General features: G+C 40.8%; 1 non-coding gene across 1 annotated transcript; it reads right to left on the bottom strand.

The window, feature by feature from the left end:
• Positions 1–4,006: 4,006 nt before the first annotated feature.
• LOC112793147 (small nucleolar RNA R71) lies at positions 4,007–4,114 on the bottom strand. The gene has a single exon (XR_003197855.1). It is a non-coding gene; the product is annotated as a small nucleolar RNA R71 (small nucleolar RNA).
• Between the last annotated feature and the right edge of the window lie 3,293 nt (positions 4,115–7,407).

The following is a 7,407-nucleotide window of genomic DNA, read 5'->3' as shown; positions in this document are numbered from 1 at the left end:
CAGGAGACCAAGGACGAGCCTAACAAGCTGTCAAAACAACCTAAAGATACCTCAGCAGAGAAGCAGGAAAAAGATCACCAAGAACCCAAAATCTCACAACAGGAGTTGCTGAGACTCTATGCACCCTTCCCCCAATTACTCAATGGTGCTGTGGAGAAGAGAATATACTCAAGGTTTCTTGATTTGTTTGCATCCTTCCATGTAAACATACCATTCATCAAGACACTCCAACAAATGCTGGCCTACATCAAGTATATGAAGGAGCTGCTTCCCAGGAAAAGCTCACTCAAGGGAGGTGATGAGCGGATAATTTATACGCTTTTTGGCATTGTTTTTCGTATGTTTTTAGTTTATTTTAGTTAGTTTTTAGTATATTTTTATTAGTTTTTAGTTAAAATTCACTTTTCTGGACTTTACTATGAGTTTGTGTGTTTTTCTGTGATTTCAGGTATTTTCTGGATGAAATTGAGGGACCTGAGCAAAAATCTGATTCAGAGACTAAAAAGGACTGCAGATGCTGTTGGATCCTGACCTCCATGCACTCGAAGTGGATTTTCTGGAGCTACAGAAGCCCAATTGGCGCGCTCTCAACGGCGTTGGAACGTAGACATCATGGGCTTTCCAGCAATGTATAATAGTCCATACTTTGCCCGAGATTTGATGGCCCAAACCGCCATTCCAAATCAGCTCAAAACTGCCCGGCGTTAAACGCCGGAACAGGCACGAGAATGGGAGTTAAACGCCCAAACTGGCACAAAAGCTGGCGTTTAACTCCAAGAGAAGTCTCTACACGAAAATGCTTCAATGCTCAGCCCAAGCACACACCAAGTGGGCCCGGAAGTGGATTTTTATGTCATTTACTCATCTCTGTAAACCCTAGGCTACTAGTTCTTTATAAATAAGACCTTTTGCTATTGTATTTTCATCTGGGTAGCTATCCTTGTTCTTATGCTATCTTAGATCAATGGGAGGCTGGCCTCACGGCCATGCCTAGACCTTGTTCTTATGTATTTTCAATGGTGGAGTTTCTACACACCATAGATTAAGGTGTGGAGCTCTGTTGTACCTCGAGTATTAATGCAATTACTATTGTTCTTCTATTCAATTCAGCCTATTCTTGTTCTAAGATATTCATTTGCACCCAAGAACATGATGAATGTGATGATTATGTGACACTCATCATCATTCTCACTTATGAACGAGTGCCTGACAACCACTTCTGTTCTACAAGCAAACAAGGCTTGAATGTTTATCTCTTGGATCCCTTAATCGGAATCTTCGTGGTATAAGCTAGAATTGATGGCGGCATTCAAGAGAATCCGGAAGGTCTAAACCTTGTCTGTGGTATTCTGAGTAGGATTCAATGATTGAATGATTGTGACGAGCTTCAAACTCCTGAAGGCTGGGCGTTAGTGACAGACGCAAAAGAATCACTGGATTCTATTCCAACCTGATTGAGAACCGACAGATGATTAGCCGTGCCGTGACAGGGTGCGTTGAACATTTTCACTGAGAGGATGGGAGGTAGCCACTGACAACGGTGAAACCCTACATACAGCTTGCCATGGAAAGGAGTAAGAAGGATTGGATGAAGACAGTAGGAAAGCAGAGAGACGGAAGGGACAAAGCATCTCCATTCGCTTATCTGAAATTCCCACCAATGAATTACATAAGTATCTCTATCTTTATCTTTATGTTTTATTCATACATCATCCATAATCATGTGAGTTTGCCTGACTAAGATTTGCAAGGTGACCATAGCTTGCTTCATACCAACGATCTCTGTGGGATCGACCCTTACTCGCGTAAGGTTTATTACTTGGACGACCCAGTACACTTGCTGGTTAGTTGTGCGAAGTTGTGATAAAGAGTTGAGATTACAATTGTGCGTACCATGTTGATGGCGCCATTGATGATCACAATTTCGTGCACCAAGTTTTTGGCGCTGTTGCCGGGGATTGTTTGAGTTTGGACATCTGACGGTTCATCTTGTCGCTTAGATTAGGTATTTTTCTTCAGAATTCTTAAGAATGAATTCTAGTGTTTCAAGGTGATGTTCTTATCATCACCAAAGCTGATTGATTTTCATCAATTTAGCTCTTGAATGCAATGTCCTGCTGAAGCTTGGCTAACCATGTCTAATTCCTTTATATTGAAGCTTTAGACTAACATTGCATGATTCCTGGAATTCTCATTAAGAATTTTGATATTTTTATTTCTTTTCCACTTAATTTTCGAAAAAAAAAACCAAAAAAATCAAAATCATAAAAACCAAAAATATTTTAGGTTTCTTGTTGAGTCTAGAGTCTCATGTTAAGTTTGGTGTCAATTGCATGTTTCTGTTCTCCTTGTATTCATGCATGTGTCTTCATTAATCTTCAAGTTGTTCTTGATGATTTACTTGCTCTGATCTTTAAATTCTCTTATCTTGAGTGTTTTGTTGTTTATCATATGCATTCTCATCTTGTTAGTGTCAGTAGTATACAAACTGCTAAGTTTGGTGTCTTGCATGCATTGTTATTTGATTTTAGTGCATTTTGATTATTCCTCATTATTAAAAATCCAAAAATATTTTTAATTTGTGTCTTTTCAAGTCAATAATATAGAGGATTGAAGATTCAGAACATTCAGCAGAGGAGTTACACAGAAAAAGCTGGGCGTTCAAAACACCCAGTAAGGAAGGCAAACTGGCGTTTAAACGCCAGCCAGGGTGCCTGGCTGGGCATTTAACGCCCAAAAGGGTAGTGCTTTGGGCGTTAAACGCCAGAATGTGCACCATTCTGGGCGTTTAACGCCAGGATGGCACAAGAGGGAAGATTCTGTTTTCAATTCAAATTTTTCTCAAGTTTTCAAATTTTTTTCAAAATCAAATCTTTTTCAAATCATATCTTTTCAATCAAATCTTTTTCAAAATCAATTTCTTTCCATTTTCAAAGATACTTGCTATCAATTAATGATTTGATTCAACATTTCAAGTATGTTGCCTTTTCTGTTGAGAAAGGTTTAATGTTTGAATCATATCTTTTCTTGTTAGCCAAGTTCTTAATTTTTAAAATCAAATCTTTTTAAAATGTTTTTCAAATCTTTTTAAAACCAATCATATCTTTTTAATAACATCTTTTTCAAAATAGTTCTCAATCATATCTTTTTTATCTTCTAATTTCAAAATCTTTTTCAAAAAAATCACTTGATTTTTTTCCACTCTTATTCTCGAAAATCAATTAAAGTTTTTCAAAATGTTTTTAAAATCTTTTTAATATTTTCGAAAATTTCTTCCCCTCTTCTCACATCCTTCTATTTATGGACTAACACTATTCCTCAATGAACAATTCGAACTCCATCTCTCTCGATAAGTTCAAATTCTTCTACTTCTGCCTTCTATTTTTCTTTTCCTCTGACACCTCAAGGAATCTCTATACTGTGACGTAGAGGATTCCATATTTTCTTGTTTTCTTCTCTTTCATATGAGCAGGAGCAAAGACAAAAGCATTCTTGTTGAGGCTGACCCTGAACCTGAAAGGACCTTGAAGCAAAAGCTAAGAGAAGCTAAGGCACAACTCTCTGTAGAGGACCTAACAGAAATCTTCAAAGAAGAAGAACCCATGGCAGCCGAAAACAACAACAATACCAACAATGCAAGGAAGGTGCTGGGTGACATTACTGCACCTACTCCCGATTTCTATGGGAGAAGCATCTCTATCCCTGCCATTGGAGCAAACAACTTTGAGCTTAAGCCTCAATTAGTTTCTCTAATGCAACAGAATTACAAGTTCCATGGACTTCCATTGGAAGATCCTCATCAGTTTTTAGCTGAATTCTTGCAAATCTGTGACACTGTCAAGACTAATGGGGTTGACCCTGAGGTCTATAGACTTATGCTATTCCCTTTTGCTGTAAGAGCAGAGCTAGAATATGGTTGGACTCACAACCTAAAGAAAGCCTGAACTCTTGGGTAAAGCTAGTCAACGCCTTCTTGGCAAAGTTCTTTCCACCTCAAAAATTGAGTAAGCTTAGAGTGGAAGTCCAAACCTTCAGACAGAAGGAAGGAGAATCCCTCTATGAAGCTTGGGAAAGATACAAACAATTAATCAGAAAGTGTCCCTCTGATATGCTTTCTGAATGGAGCATCATAGGTATTTTCTATGATGGTCTGTCTGAACTGTCCAAGATGTCTTTGGATAGCTCTGCTGGAGGATCTCTTCATCTGAAGAAGATGCCTGCAGAAGCTCAAGAGCTGATTGAAATGGTTGCAAATAACCAATTCATGTACACTTCTGAAAGGAATCCTGTGAACAATGGGACAAATCAGAAGAAAGGAGTTCTTGAGATTGATACTCTGAATGCCATATTGGCTCAGAACAAAATATTGACCCAGCAAGTCAATATGATTTCTCAAAGTCTGTCTGGAATGCAAAATGCACCAAGCAGTACTAAGGAAGCTTCATCTGAAGAAGAAGCTTATGATCCTGAGAACCCTTCAATGGAAGAGGTGAATTACATGGGAGAATCCTATGGAAACACCTATAATCCTTCATGGAGAAATCATACAAATCTCTCATGGAAGGATCAACAGAGACCTCAACAAGGTTTCAACAACAATAATGGTGGAAGAAACAGGTTTAGCAATAGCAAGCCTTTTCCATCATCTTCTCAGCAATAGACAGAGAGTTCTAAGCAAAACACTTCTGACTTAGCAACCATGGTCTCTGATCTAATCAAAACCACTCAAAGTTTCATGACTGAAACAAGGTCCTCCATTAGGAACTTAGAGGCACAAGTGGGTCAGCTGAGCAAGAAAATTACTGAACTCCCTCCTAGTACTCTTCCAAGCAATACAGAAGAAACTCCAAAAGGAGAGTGCAAAGCCATCAACATGGCCGAATTTGGAGAGGAGGGAGAGGCAGTGAACGTCACTGAGGAATACCTCAATGAACGTCCACTGGCCTCCAATGAGTTCCCTAATGAGGAACCATGGGAATCTGAGGCTCCCACTGAGACCATAGAGATTCCATTGGATTTACTTCTGCCATTCATGAGCTCTGATGAGTATTCTTCCTCTGAAGAGGATGAGTATGTCACTGAAGAGCAAGTTGCTAAATACCTTGGAGCAATCATGAAGCTAAATGACAAGTTATTTGGTAATGAGACTTGGGAGGATGAACCCCCTTTGCTCACCAAAGAATTGGATGACTTGTCTAGGCAGAAACTACCTCAAAAGAGACAAGATCCTGGGAAGTTCTCAATACCTTGTGCCATAGGCACCATGACCTTCAAGAAGGCCTTGTGTGACCTAGGGTCAAGTGTAAACCTCATGCCTCTCTCTGTAATGGAGAAGCTAGGGATCTTTGAGGTGCAAGCTGCAAAAATCTCACTAGAGATGGCAGACAATTCAAGAAAACAAGCTTATGGACTTGTAGAGGATGTTTTGGTAAAAGTTGAAGACCATTACATCCCTACTGATTTCATAGTCCTAGAGACTGGGAAGTGCATGGATGAATCCATCATCCTTGGCAGACCCTTCCTAGCCACAGCAAAGGCTGTGATTGATGTGGACAGAGGAGAATTGATCATTCAAGTGAATGAAGAATCCCTTGTGTTTAAGGCTCAAGAATATCCCTCTGTAACCATGGAGAGGAAGCATGAAGAGCTTCTCTCAAAACAGAGTCAAACAGAGCCCCCACAGTCAAACTCTAAGTTTGGTGTTGGGAGGCCACAACCAAATTCTAAGTTTGGTGTTGAACCCCCACATTCAAACTCTAAGTTTGGTGTTGGGAGGTTCCAACATTGCTCTGAGCATCTTTGAGGCTCCATGAGAGCCCACTGTCAAGCTACTGACATTAAAGAAGCGCTTGTTGGGAGGCAACCCAATGTTATATTTTATCTATTTTTCTTTGTTATTTTATGTTGATGATCATGAGAAGTCACAAAATCAATTGAAAAAGCAAAAACAGAAAGAAAAACAGAAAGAAAAACAGCACACCCTAGAGGAGAACTTGCTGGTGTTTAAACGCCAGTAAGGCTAGCAGATGGGCGTTTAACGCCCAGTCTGGCACCATTCTGGGCGTTTAACGCCAGAAAGGGGCACCAGACTGGCGTTAAACGCCAGGAAAGGGCAAGAAGTTGGCGTTAAACACCAGAAATGGGCACCAGCCCGGCGTTTAACGCCAGAATTGGCACAGGGAGCAATTTTGCTCGCCACTTGGTGCAGGGATGACTTTTCCTTGACACCTCAGGATCTGTGGACCCCACAGGATCCCCACCTACCCCACCACCCTCTCTCTTCTTCTTCACCCATTCACCAATTACCTCAACACCTCTTCCCCAAAAACCCCTCACCTATCAAATCCCATCTTTCTCTTCACCACTCACATCCATCCTTCATAAAACCCCACCTACCTCACCATTCAAATTCAAACCACTTTCCCACCCAAACCCACCCATACATGACCGAACCCTACCCATCTCTTCACCCCTATATAAACCCCTCTTCAGTCCTTTATTTTCACGCACCCTAAACACTACTTCTCCCCCTTTGGCCGAACCACAAAGCCATTTCCATCTCCTTCATTTCTTCTTCTTCTACTCTCTTCTTTCCTCTTTTGCTCGAGGACGAGCAAACCTTTTAAGTTTGGTGTGGTAAAAGCATTGCTTTTTGTTTTTCCATAACCATTTATGGCATCCAAGGCCGGAGAAACCTCTAGAAAGAGGAAAGGGAAGGCAAAAGCCTCCTCCTCCGAGTCATGGGTGATGGAGAGATTCATCTCAAGGGTGCATCAAGACCACTTCTATTAAGTTGTGGCCTTAAAGAAGGTGATCCCCGAGGTCCCTTTCAAACTCAAAAAGAGTGAATATCCAGAGATCCGACATGAGATCCGAAGAAGAGGTTGGGAAGTTCTTACCAATCCCATTCAACAAGTCAGAATCTTAATGGTTCAAGAGTTCTATGCCAATGCATGGATCACCAAGAACCATGATCAAAGTGTGAACCCGGACCCAAAGAATTGGCTTACTATGGTTTGGGAGAAATACTTGGATTTTAGTCCGGAAAATGTAATGTTGGCATTCAACTTGCCCATGATGCAAGGAGATGAACACCCTTACACTAGAAGGGTCAACTTTGATCAAAGGTTGGACCAAGTCCTCACAGTCATTTGTGAAGAGGGCGCCCAATGGAAGAGAGATTCAAGAGGAAAACCGGTTCAATTGAGAAGGCATGACCTCAAGCCTGTGGCTAGGGGATGGTTGGAGTTTATCCAACGCTCAATCATTCCCACTAGCAACCGGTCCGAAGTTACTATAGACTGGGCTATCATGATTCATAGCATCATGATTGGAGAAGAAATAGAAGTTCATGAGGTTATATCCCAAGAACTTTATAAGGTGGCGGACAAGTCTTCTACCTTGGCA

The sequence above is a fragment of the Arachis hypogaea genome, chromosome 3 (assembly GCF_003086295.3).
Source record: "Arachis hypogaea cultivar Tifrunner chromosome 3, arahy.Tifrunner.gnm2.J5K5, whole genome shotgun sequence".
Lineage (NCBI taxonomy): Eukaryota > Viridiplantae > Streptophyta > Magnoliopsida > Fabales > Fabaceae > Arachis > Arachis hypogaea.
The sequence above is the reverse complement of the archived record's forward strand: the minus strand, read 5'-3'. Positions and strand labels throughout refer to the sequence as shown.